Below are 12,631 nucleotides of genomic sequence, written 5' to 3'. Positions count from 1 at the left end.
TGGAGGTCGCTGATGACGCGGGGGCTGGTGGCTGCGGGCAGAGCCTGTCCCCAGCTCCCCGTCCCCAGCACGCCAGCCGGCAGAACCCCCTTTCCCGGGTGGGGCGCGGCAGGTAGCAGCAGGGTCAGCCGTCAACGCCTCCCCCTCCACGGGCCTCCGACTCCCCATGCACCTGTGCCTGAGATTCAGATTCCATCATTTCTAAGCCTCTGCTCTGAATTCCAGGATGGTCTGCCAAGGTCAAAGCCTGTGATGGGGGGTGCACTGTGCCAACAGCTGAGCCGGACCGCCTTCCTGGGTCCCCTCCCAGCACAGCTCCTGGCAGCTTGGGGATCACGCACCCTGGAGCCACTGACCCGCTGGCTCGCCCGGTGGGCTCGGCGGCTCGCCTGGCCCTGCCTTCCTCTTCCTCCTGCCCTGGGCTCACTTGTTGTCCAGGATGGGGGCTCGGAGGTGGGCAGCTGGCCCCGCCCCGGTGGTCCCGCTGACCCCTTTCCTTCCCTGCTGCCCAGCCTCCGCACCTGTGGGGCCAACCGCCTGTGATAAATGCTCCCACCTGCCGGTTCCAGATGTGCTGCCTCGCCTGAGCCCGACTCACACCCATTCCCGGGGCTGGTCTCCCTGTGTCACAGGGGACAGCAGTGGGACGGTTGTCCCCTCTGCTCAGAAAGCTCGGGGCTGGCTGACCCCACAGCCAGCCAGGGCTGACCATCTGTGCTGCCAACCCGCGTCCCTCCAGCCCCAGCAGAGGACCGTCCAGAGCCCCTCCCCCGCCCCAGGCCGAGGAGGGGCGGGCGGAGGTGACCCGCTGGCTGCCACCACCTTCGTCCATGCCTCGCCTTAAAGGTCGGACCCCTGGATGGCGACTTAGCTCTCGGCCCCACACAGAGGCTGCCCGCCCCACCTGTCTCTGAGAGGCCTTCATCTGATTTGTTTCGTTGTCACTCGGTCCCTACCTTGGTCTGCAGCGGAGGCCCAGAGAGGCAAGGTGACCGTCCCGGCCAGGACTGGGGCGTGGCCCGGGCTCCACAGCTGGCCAATCCCGGGTCCTCGTGGGAGTCGTGCTGTGCCACGTGTGTCCCCGTGGCCCTGGGCAGCACAGCTGGGGGAGCAGATGAGGCCCCCAGCCCGCAACAGGCCCGGGGCTTGATGAAGCCTCTGTGCGAATTTCGTGAATGAACCACCTTCCCCAAAGTCCTGCCACCACACAGAGACGGGGGCGGGGAGGGGCGCTGCCTGCCGGCGCTGTGCCCGATGGGGCCGCGAGGAGACCCTGCAGCTCCTACAGGCTCGGGCCACCTCTGGGGGGCTTCATGCAGGAGCCGGACGGGGTGGAGGGATACGGGGCGGCCTTCGTGCATTGTGGCCCCGAACAACACTGCACGTACCGAGATGGGGCCTCTGGGTGCTCAACCAGGTGGAGCCGGGCCTTCGGGGGGGTGCTCATGCACGTGGAAGAGCGGGCAGAGAAGGATCGCCCCCAGACGCCCACGCCTCCATCAGGAGCCGCCAGACCCCGAAGCTGGGTCCCTCGGGTGCCCCCCTCCCTGTGCGCTCCCGACCTCAGACCCCCGCCCGTGGGGCTCTGGGGTCAGTGCTAACAGAGGAGGGTCCGGAGCTCACGCGAGGCACCGCGGTCACGCCCTGGGGCGTCATCGGCGTCCTGCTGCCGGTGCCCTCGTGCCCGTCCGGGGGCTCGGAGTGGAGAGGCCCGCCCCCACGGCCCGACGTAAAGGGAGGAGGGTCCCTCTGTCTCGCACGGCCGCGCCAGCCACGGGCAGCGGCGGGACCCGGGCGCCCCTCTGGGAACTGGCGCAGGCGTGGGCACCAGAGCCCAGACTCTGCCCTTGCTCGGCAGGGTCTCGGTGCTGACGGGCTCTCAGCGAGGCCGCGGCGCGCTCACCGGCCCCCGGTCCGCGTCCCCCGAGCTGGCGTCCCCCGCGGCGCAGTCCCACCCCGAGCAGGTGGAACTGGCTGCTTCGCTGCGCTTGGCTCTTATTTGCCTGTGTCCCTCGTGCTGTCCTGTGCGGTGTAGACGGCTTTCACCGAGGTGAGATCCGGGTGGGAACGGTCTGCTGCCCTGGGAAGGCCGGGTTCAGCGCCTGCAGACCTGGCCCGTCGGTGTGGCCCTGCGGACGTAGGTGGGGTCCTGGGCCCCTCAAGGTCGGCCGCCTTCCTGCTGCGTTCCTCGTTTTAGAATCAGCTACTCAAAATATACATTTGTGAGTAAAGTCCAATAATGAAATGACAAAATTCACATCTTTAGAAACATTTATCGATAGCCTCAGCAGAGTCGTGGTACAAAACATCGATTAATTGATAGATGCTTTTGTTCCCTGACAGAAATGCATCGGGGGCTCCGTCGGTCAGGCTGAAGTTAGGGACGCGGGGAAAGGATGTTGTCCGAAGCCCCTGGACCCAGAGCTCCCGTCTGCAGCGGGGGCGGGGGCTTGGGGGGTGGGCAGATTATCCTGCAGTCGGGGTGTGCTGAGCCCCTGGAACGTCCAGGCCCTTCCGAGCCCACGGAGCGGCCACTGCGACTCCCGCGCCCGGACGTGAGGGAGGCTGCCTCCCAGGGCCGCGTCGGGGCCGCGAGCACCTGCCCTACGGTCGGGGAGGTGTCTGCGGGTTGTCGAGGTCGGGGGAGGGCACCGTGGGAGGGTGCCCAGCCCCAGCCTCGAGGGGCCTTCGCATCTGGGATAGTGCCAGCAGGCGCTTTCCCGGTGACGAGGGTCTCTTGTTAGGAAGTGCTCAGAGACGCCTCCCGTCAGGATGGAATGGGCCATGGGATTCTGTAGAAAAGAGCTAGCAGTGCCTGGAGGCTGGAGTAAAGCCAGAGGCAGAGGTCAGGGGTCCCAAGCAGGACACTTGTGCCCTGGGAGGCTGCCCCGCCCACCCAGACCGAGCTGGGAGCTCCCACCGTGGAGTAACCTGCTTCCGGGTGGAATCCTCGGTCCCGGTCGGGGCTGTCTCCTCCCTCGGTATGGACAGCCTGGGTGCCCGTCCTCGGGGCCACAGCGGTCCCTTCGGCTCGCAGGGACACACAGGGACAGGCTTCCCCTCCCCAGCCATCTTATTCTGCTTTTCTCAGTGAGCTAGACGGCAGGTGAGCAGCAGTGGACCTGGGCCAGGCTGGCAGACGGGTGGGTTCAGGCTGGAGGCAGCAGGAACTGAGTGTGGGCCACAGGCGGCAGGGACTGCTGCCCCACTGGAACCAAGGACCAGGGTCACGGTGCTTTGAGCTCTCGTGATCTGAACGCACAGAGGCTGCAGGAACACACTGCAGGGTCCCAGCTACACAGGCTAAACATGCACCTGTAACGGAGAACAGCCCGGGGCAAGGACTCACGTGTGTGCATGTGCGTGTGCGTGGAAGGAACGAGAGTGCTGCAGGAGGGCGGTGTGGCCAGGACTGGATTACAAGGTTGGACTGAAGGCCGTGGCATGGCAGGGCCCGGGTTTGTGTGCACCAAGAGACCCCATGCACCCTGCTTCTACACACCTGCACACACGGGAAAACGCAAGTGTGAGATCATCTGGGGCACGGAAATCATTAAACGTATAATGTCCTTTTGAAATATCGATTTTATTTTGCTGTAAAATTTTTTTTAATGAGCACATAAACATGGAACATCATGTAGCTGTTGTATAAATGGGACCATGAGCGTGTAGATCTGAGCGGAACAATATTACAAGCATATTTTTCCAAGGGATGTGGCTTAGGAGGTGAATGTTTTTGAGGAATCTCCGACTGGGCCCCGAACACAAACCGCAGCCGGGGTCAGAGGGGCGAGCTGACCGCGGAGCCCGGGGCAGGGATGGAAGGACCTGGAGGCGTCCCCATGACCGGCGGAGGACGCGGCCATCCACGATGTGCCCGGAGACCCAGGGGCGGTCCCGGGCCCATGCGGTCGTGTCCTGAGGCACCTGCTATCGGAGGGTCCCTTGCTTCCCAACCAGAACCAGCTCTGACTCGACTCTCACAGCCGTGACTAAAGGAAATGGACAGTTTGTGTGTTTATAATCATTCTTTGTTACCCAACTTCTATTCTTAAATTGTTAAAAATTGTTAAAGAAACACTGCCACACCTATCAGATTCGTAACTTTGCAACAATGTCATACGTGAGCTCTCTCTGTAGGCACATACGTGCACACACACGTACACACACAGCCAGAAACACACACACATTTTCTCCCTAAGGTACTTGCAGGTGAATTTAAGACACGTTACCCCTGAGTACCACAGCATGTGTCCCCAAAGAGCAAGCAGTCCCGTCCCCGCAGCCAAGACACCACCGTCTACCCAAGATTCTCCAACCGTAACTCAATCGTCAGTTAATCGTCCGCACTCAAGTTGTGCTCGTTTTACAAAGTATCTCTTATACTTTTTCTCGCCCAGGATCCAACCAAATTTTACTCGTTAGATTTGGTCGCCAGGTCACTCTGAACATTTTTAAATCCATGGGGCGCCTGGGTGGCTCAGTCATCTCAGTCTGACTTCAGCTCAGGTCATGATCTCGCAGTTGGTGGGTTCGAGCCCCACGTTGGGCTCTGTGCTGCCAGCTAGGAGCCCGGAGCCTGCTTCGGATTCTGTGTCTCCCTCTCTCGCTGCCCCTCCCCCACTCATGCTCTGTCTCTGTCTCTCTCAAAAATAAATAATAAACCTTAAAAGAAAATCCGGACTTCCCAGTGTCCCATCTGTTCTCCTGGCCTCGGATCCGTGGAGGACCGGTGCCAGCACTGGTATGGGCAGATCACCTCTCCGTGAGTCGCCTCTGCTGCCCCATCTCTGCCCAGATGCCACACGCGTCCTGTCACCGCCTCCTCCGGGGACACGCACAGCGCCACGAGGCCGCTGCGCTTTGCTGGTCCTGCTGTCAGTGCGCCTGGAAATGGCTCCCCTTCCCCCTTCCTGTGTGGTGCTGTGTGCTCCGGGGCGGGGGGCACATGCTCAGTCCGCACAGACACCTTGTCCCTGGCACCCCGCCTCCATCGCTGTGGCCCATTCACGGGAGGGACCGGTGGCCAAGTCTGGAGAGTGCACTCCAGCGTTAGAACAAAGAACAGTCCCTTTCCGCCCCTTTTCTCTCTCACGGTCTTTGTAAAGTACATGTTTCAGAGTGTTACGGCCGCTGCTGCCAGTACTCCTTGTGACGCTCGAGTGTCCTGGGTCCGGCCAGGGGAAGGCTTTCCGGGGGGGCAGTCGTCTGTGTCCTCGTGCACACGTTCCTTCTTGTTCGCGGGCAATGAGACGTGTGGGGTCACCAAGTGCTCTGCGGGGCTGGAGTCAGGAACCCTGATTCCTTTTGTTTATTTTTTATTTTTGTTAAATGTTTATCTATTTATTTGTTTATTTTTTAAAAATTTAATGTTTTATTTTATTTTTGAGACAGAGCATGAACGGTGGAGGGTCAGAGGGAGGGAGACATGGCATCTGAAGTAGGCTCCAGGCTCGAGCTGTCAGCACAGAGCCCGAAGCGGGGCTTGAACCCACGAACTGCGAGATCATGACCTGAGCTGAAGTCGGATGCTTCACCGACTGAGCCACCCAGGCGCCCCAAATGTTTATTCATTTTTGAGAGAGAACACGGCAGGGGGAGGGGGAGAGAGAGAATCCCAGGCAGGCTCCGCACTGTCAGCACGGAGCCCCACGGGGAGTCGATCCCACCAACCACGAGATGGTGACCTGAGCCGACTGGATGCTTCACCGACTGAGCCACCCAGGCGCCCCAGGAGCCCCGACTCCTTTTAATGTGCAGACATAGGAGATCATACACACAACCTGTGATTATACTAGCTAATTATGGAATTGTACACGTAGGTTTTTAATTTAAACACGAATCTTTAAAGACCGTGGTTCACACTGGTGCCTTCACTTCCAGGGCAGCATCGCGGGCTCATCTGATGGCTCCGCCACCTGCGCTTGGCCCCCCGTCTCCCCCACGAGCAGCCCCACACCCAGGGCCACCACAAGTGCCACATGCACCACGCGACACATCTCGGAGCTGGCATCGCATTGCGTCAACGATAAACCTGTCAGCTGGAATTCAGACTCTGCTGTCACTGCTCCAGACTGGATGGCACTAAGGACGAACAGTTTGCTATTTAACAGCTGTTTGTCACTTTCTGGTGTGACTTCTGTTGTGAATCTGATGATACACACTTGGACCATGGACTTCCGTTTCAGTTCATGGCTTGCCTTTCCCCCCTTCCTTCCCTCCTCCCTCCCTCCCTCCTCCTTCCTTCCCTCTCCCTCCCTCCTTCCTCCTTTCCTTCCTCCTTTTCTTCCTTCCTTCCTTCCTTCCCTCCCTCCCTCCCTCCCTCCCTCCTTTCCTTCCTCCCTTCCTTCCTTCCTTCCCTCCCTCTCTCCCTCTCTCCCTCTCTCCCTCCCTTCTCCTTCCCTCCCTCTCCCTCCTTCCTTCCTTCCTTCCTTCCTTCCTTCCCTCCCTCCTTCCTCCTTTCCTTCCTCCTTTTCTTTCTTCCTTCCTTCCTTCCTTCCCTCCCTCCCTTCTTCCTCCTTTCCTTCCTCCTTTTCTTCCTTCCCTCCCTCCCTCCTTCTTCCTTCCTTCCTTCCTTCCTTCCTTCCTTCCTTCCCTCCCTCCTCCTCCTTCTTCCTTCCTTCCCTCCCTCCCTCCTTCTTCCTTCCTTCCTTCCTTCCTTCCTTCCTTCCTTTCTTCCCTCCCTCCCTTCTTCCTCCTTTCCTCCCTCCTTTTCTTCCTTCCCTCCCTCCCTCCTTCTTCCTTCCTTCCTTCCTTCTCCTTCCTCCTTTTCTTTTTTCTTCTTTCTCAGTTTACTTAATTATTTTGAGAGAGAGTGCAAGGGCAAGCAAGTGAGCATGTGCAGGGAGAGGGGCAGACAGAGAGGAAGAGAGAGAATCCCAAGCAGGCTCTGTGCTGTCAGCATGGAGCCCAACTCCGGGCTTGATCCCATGAACCTCGAGATCATGACCTGAGCCCAAATCAAGAGCCGGAAGCTCAACCCACAGAGCCACCCAGGGGCCTAATGCCCACCCCCCCTCCCCCGGTCATCCTTTCTCAGTTAACTTTTTTGCATGTGTAAGGTATTTATGTCGTTGAAAATTAAAGCCGTAACCCGATTAAGCAGAGAAGTCTCATCGTTCCTACCCCTCCACCTTATTTCCACACTTGATGCTTCCTGTGGTTCTTTCCGAAAGAGTGAGTGATTGCACACTATGAACACCCTGTTGCACTTCGTTTTTCTCACTTAGAAGTAAAGCGGGTCCTCCCCAGTGTCGGCGGAGAGAAGCTCCCCGCCACTGGGAGTCCTCGGGTGTCGCGGTCCCCGTGCGGGGCGTCTGCTCTGCCTCCTACGTTCTGAACCTTGTGCAGGTTTTACTGCGTTATCCTTCATGGTGAGCAAAGTTGTAGATATTTTCTCGCAGTTTGCGATGTATCTTGGATTCATTTGTGGTGATTTTACCACACGACTAAAAAGGAGGCCATTGCATTTTATTGCTTCCAAATGTTGAGTTCCCCGTAGAAAAGCTTCTCCCACCTCCAGGTTAAAAAGCAGTTCACCCTGCCTTCTCCTCACTCTCCAATTACCCACTTTTACCGTGGGGCCCGTCCGGGGGCTGCGGCGAGTGCTGGGAGGACCTGTCCAGGCCCCCACGTGGCTCTCGGGTCTCTCGCACCTCTGAAAACACCTCTGTTTCCCCCAGGATTTGCGAGGTGTTGCCGTGAACACATGCTCAATTTCCTCAGGTAATTGGGTCTCTTTATGGATTTCTATTTTCTCCTATTGGTGTGTTGATTCATGTTCCAGTATTACACTGTTTTAATCACAGAGGCTTTATCATACTTTTCAGATCTAATAAGTCTCCCTTCATTGCCCTGCTTTTGATATTTTTTTTAAAGATATCTTGCATTCGTTTCCATATGAAGTTGAGAATTTACCTATTTGGCTTCAGAAAAAAACTAATTAGCATTTTTATTGGTATCTCAGAAATTTATACGTTTGCCAGAGGAAACGGCATCTTTATAATTTTGAATTGTCTTACCCGGGAACGAGGGTGAGTCTGTATGTAGGTAAGTCTAATTCTACTGTTCAGGAGACATTTCAGTTTTTCTCCCATAAGTTCACAGTTCTGTTAAGTTTATTTTTTATGTATTTTTTTCTTTTTATTGCCGCGTAAACGGTGTTCTCTTATCCATTATCTTTTCTATTCAGTCATTGTGTGAAGGCTATTCGTTATTTTAATTTTATATCCTGACACTTCACACAACTATTTAATCTGTTTGCTTTTCTAAGTTTTGGTTTTAGCTTCAGTTTTAGGGACTTTAGTTTCATCCTCGATTCCGATGGGCTTCGCGGGGATTCTGTGCGCCATGGCAGACGGAGGGGTCCCTTCCTGGGCCTCTGCGGGCTTCTCCTGTCTGACTCGCTGCCCCGCAGGTGAGGGTACGGGGTGCACCTGTCTCACCAGGCGCTCTCCGCAGGCCGCGCTCGGCTGTGGGACTGAAGGATACTTTCTCATGTCAGAATATTACTGTTTAAGTGATTCCTGTTTAAGTGAGCATTTTTGTTGCTGTTTCGATCATGAACTGGTCGTGGGGGACTTGGGTCCACCTGGCAGAAAGAGGAAAAGATGGGGTAGGAATTGAGACGGCAGCTTGTCTGTGTCCCACACGCACCTGGGTCCCGCCGTGGCAGGTGGGCGCACTCGGGTGGAAGTGGTCCCCGAGGATGCTGAGTTTCCGTGGAAACTTCCGCCGGGAGAGTGTGCCGTGCCGTGCGCCCATCGGCTGCGGGGACGGGTGTTAGATGAACACCTGCTATGCCCAGTGAGTCTAAGTGCCGTCTGAATTCACGGATGGGTCAGGGTCAGTTCTTTACAAAGCTGTGCTGTTAATTCCCAGGTCGAGCGCTGCACGCTGGGCTTGTCTTACGGAGGGCTCTCCTTCCGTCTTGGACCCACTGTTCTTGCAGCGGTGAATGTGGCAGGAAGGGGCAGGACATGGCCCAGAGACTGTCCGCGGCGCCGCTCGCCCTGCACCTGCTGTTCCGGGTCTGGGAGCTTCCCAGGGAGCTCCGTGGCTGACCACCCCCACCCTGTCCGTCGAAACCTGGAGAGAGGGCACTGTCCCCGCTGTGCCAGCACAGCCTCAGCCACTGTGGCTTGGGCAGAAGGGGCGGGACCCACAGGGCGGCCACCTGTCAGCACTTCGGCGTGGGGGGGGCCTCACGCTTGGCCCAGAGGCTCTATAGAGACTCAGAGGTGGGGTTCTCAATGCTGGGGACCCCACACAGCCACCGGCTGGGTGTCATCGGGGGAGAGATTCCCCACAACCCAGCGCGCCTCTTCCTGGTGAGGACGCCCGCGGAGCCCATCTGCTGCCAGAGGTGCTCCAGGCGGGGGCAGAGGCTGCCGAGCGGTCCCGGGGGTCCCGGGGGGCTCTCGCGGAGCGGAGGTTGGCTCCTCCATCATGAACGTCTGTGGAATAGCAACCCCCACCCCCGCTTCTGGGGACCCGGCGGATGACGCACGAGGCTCGTCCGTACACAGTGGAGATCTGAATTCTAGAACAACGCCTGCCTTCTGCTCCTTCACCCAGCATCCGTCGAGCACGCGTCCCACACCAGACCTGGAGATTACGGGCCCAGCCGGCGTCACAGTCCGCCTGCTGGAGTAACGGTGCGCGTGTCGTGCTCTGAGTTGCCGACACGGGAGCGCAGAGAATCGCCCTGACTCCTGCGTTTGCCCTCAGAATGTTTGCACGCAAAGCTCTCGACAACATTTCTTCGTGGAATCAGCACTGGTCAAGCCCGAAGTCCCCTCTTGCGAACCGACTTAAGGACGCATGTGGAGTACACAGTCTCTTTCCCGTTTTTTAAATCAACCACCGTCGGTCCTGAGCATTGACGTCACCGTGTTAGTGCCGCGACTGGAAGGCGGGATTTCCTACAAGGGTGTCCGGGTTTCCCGGTGGAAATCCACACTTCAGGGTTCCGTAGCCGCTCCTTCTGCGTGTGGCTGCTCAGTCTTACTGTTTCCTGCATCAGGGCCTCCCCCTCCCCCTGTCCAGACTCACGCCAGGCACGGTCCGCGTGAAGAGAGGTGCTCTAAGTATGACTCCGGGCCTCGGGAGGCGCCCTCGGGGACCCGCAAACTAAGGTCCAAGAAGCGAGGGCACCGCCCAGCGGCCGAGATCACATGCCTGGAGGGACCGTGTCCTGTGAACTGTGCTTCTTAAACCTGGTTCCCGAGCCTCTGATATCCTTGGGGAGGCGTTATCAATGCTCCCGGTGGCACTCAAGGGCTCACGTGCAGAGGGTGGGGGACCCCCAGGGGAGGAGAGCGGCCCCGGGTCCCCGGAAGAGCTTCCACGGGTGCGGTGCCTGCAGGGCCAGGGGCAGAGGGGGCCTGGCAGGCGGCCCTGAAGTGGGGAGTGCGTTAAGAGCTGGACAAGGAGGCCTTGGGCATCCCCCTGTCCCCAGCACCCGCTCCCGTGCGGTCAGGTCGCTGTGAGAGTGCACTCCAGGCGAGGGGAGGGGCAACACTCATTTCTCGTTCCCCCTGGGACAGTTACTTAGAGCTGGCTACTAGAGAACATGAGTCAGAATACAATCAGAAGGCGAGAACGGCCGGGCCTATTTAGACCTTAAGATGTCCTAACCCTGTAGTCCCCGGAGGGGTGCGATGCTTTGGGAAGAATTGGGAGGTCGGTGGGACAGGTAAGACCGGCCCCCGGGGCTTCAGACGCAGTGGGAACCACCCACCCGTCAGGAAGGGATGTGTTCCTCAACATGCTCTGTCAAGGGAGTTCTTATTTTGTAAAAAAAAAAAAAAGCCGAGGGGGCGGTTGGGGGAGAGGGGTTGGGTTCTTACACCATGTGGTTGTGCCACATAAAAGCCACACCGGGCTGAATGTTGAAGCGCAGCCCAGAGGAGGGAAGAGAAGGAACGTTAGGAGGTTATTTGAGATCCGGATGGGTAGGAAGGTTTTGTCAGATGTGTGTTGGGTTGTGAAGTATGTAAACAATAAAAAAAACACACACAAGAGGATTATTGATAAGATGAATATTTGAAACATTACTTGAAAAGCATATGAAATGATTTGCAATCCCAGGGGCAGGACTTAGGGAGGAGAATCTTCTACAAAAATGCCAGACAAACGGTCAGTTTTCTGAGAGTCAAAAACTAATGAGCCATTAGGGGCATCTGGGTGGCTCAGTCGGTGGAGCATCCGACCTCGGCTCAGGTCACGATCTCACGGTTTGTGAGTTCAAGTCCCGCATCGGGCTCTGGGCTGACGGCTCGGAGCCTGGAGCCTGCTTCCGATTCTGTGTCTCCCTCTCTCTGCCCCTTCCCCACTCATGCTCTGTCTCTCAAAAATGAATAAAAACGTTAAAAAAATTAAAAACTAACGAGCAATTAATAAATTAGAAGTGCTTCATTTTCCTTAACTGAAAAGTGTTGGAAGGAAGTGCGTCAATTATTTATAAGGGGGTTATTGATAAAAAAACATAAAAATGATTTAAATGTGCTGGAGAATTAGGGAGACACAATTCAGCCCAGTAGTGAGATATTTGTTACTTACTAAATGGGAAAAGTTTACAAATAATGAGATAGTGATCGCCCCTCAGGGAAGAGTGCAGGCGCTTTGCTTCTGTTACCTCGGGATTCATCGGCACTGAGTCCTTGACCTACATAATTTGACTTGGTGACGCCTGGCCTTAATATCTGTTCTCAAGAAGCAGTTTTAGTGACCATGAAAGAGTTCCTCACAAAGGTGCTCATCGCAATATTATCCACAACAGTGAAAAAATGCAAAAATCATATGTCCCACAATAGGGGAATAATTAAAGTGTGCTAGATCCCGCAACAGATAATTACATAACCACTAAAATAATTCTTGAAAATTGTCAACGCCTCGTAAAACTTTTTACTGCAGAATATTAAGTGAAAAAATCAGGAGATAAACTTGCACACACGGTGTAATCTCAATTATGTAAATATATGTGCATAAGAGTAGAAGAAAACGCGAGTGGAGGTAACCGTGCTTTACCCCTGGAGGCCTCGTCTTTGTCCTTTCTCACGAGTGTATATCACGTTCCAAAAATAATACGACAGAGGAAGCCAACGCGAGCCTCTCATAAAGAGCAGGACGGGTTCCACAGCTGAGCCAGCTAGCGCACTGGAGTTTTCGAAACCCCAAATTCACCCTAAAATCCACTCCTCCAGAACTGCGGCCTTCATCAGCCGCCCAAACCAAATATTTCCGTTCTGCTCCCTATTGACTAAAGGAGCAACTCATCATACATCATTACACATTTATAGATCTTAATTTTCTGGGCTGTTTTTCCCCTTTCTTGGTTCATTGTTATTCCGTTTATTTTATGTGTATGATTGAAACACAATTTTGGGTTTTTCATTCTTCTCCTGTGAAATTAAGTGTTTTCAGCCACTGGGCAGTCACAGCTCCCGGAATCTCACAAGGGACAGTTCTGGAGGGACGGAGAGACGGCGTCCTGTCCCACCAAGGGGCTCCCACCCCTGATGCTCTGGGGTTCACGCTGTGCCTTCCAGAGAGCCCCCCCCCCCCCCCCCCCCCCGCCAGCGCCTGGGCACGTCGGGAGGAGGGAGAGCCCCACGCTCTGCGAGGAGAG

This window comes from Panthera leo, chromosome D2, assembly GCF_018350215.1.
Source record: "Panthera leo isolate Ple1 chromosome D2, P.leo_Ple1_pat1.1, whole genome shotgun sequence".
In the NCBI taxonomy this organism is placed as follows: domain Eukaryota; kingdom Metazoa; phylum Chordata; class Mammalia; order Carnivora; family Felidae; genus Panthera; species Panthera leo.
Note: the sequence above shows the minus strand (reverse complement) of the source record.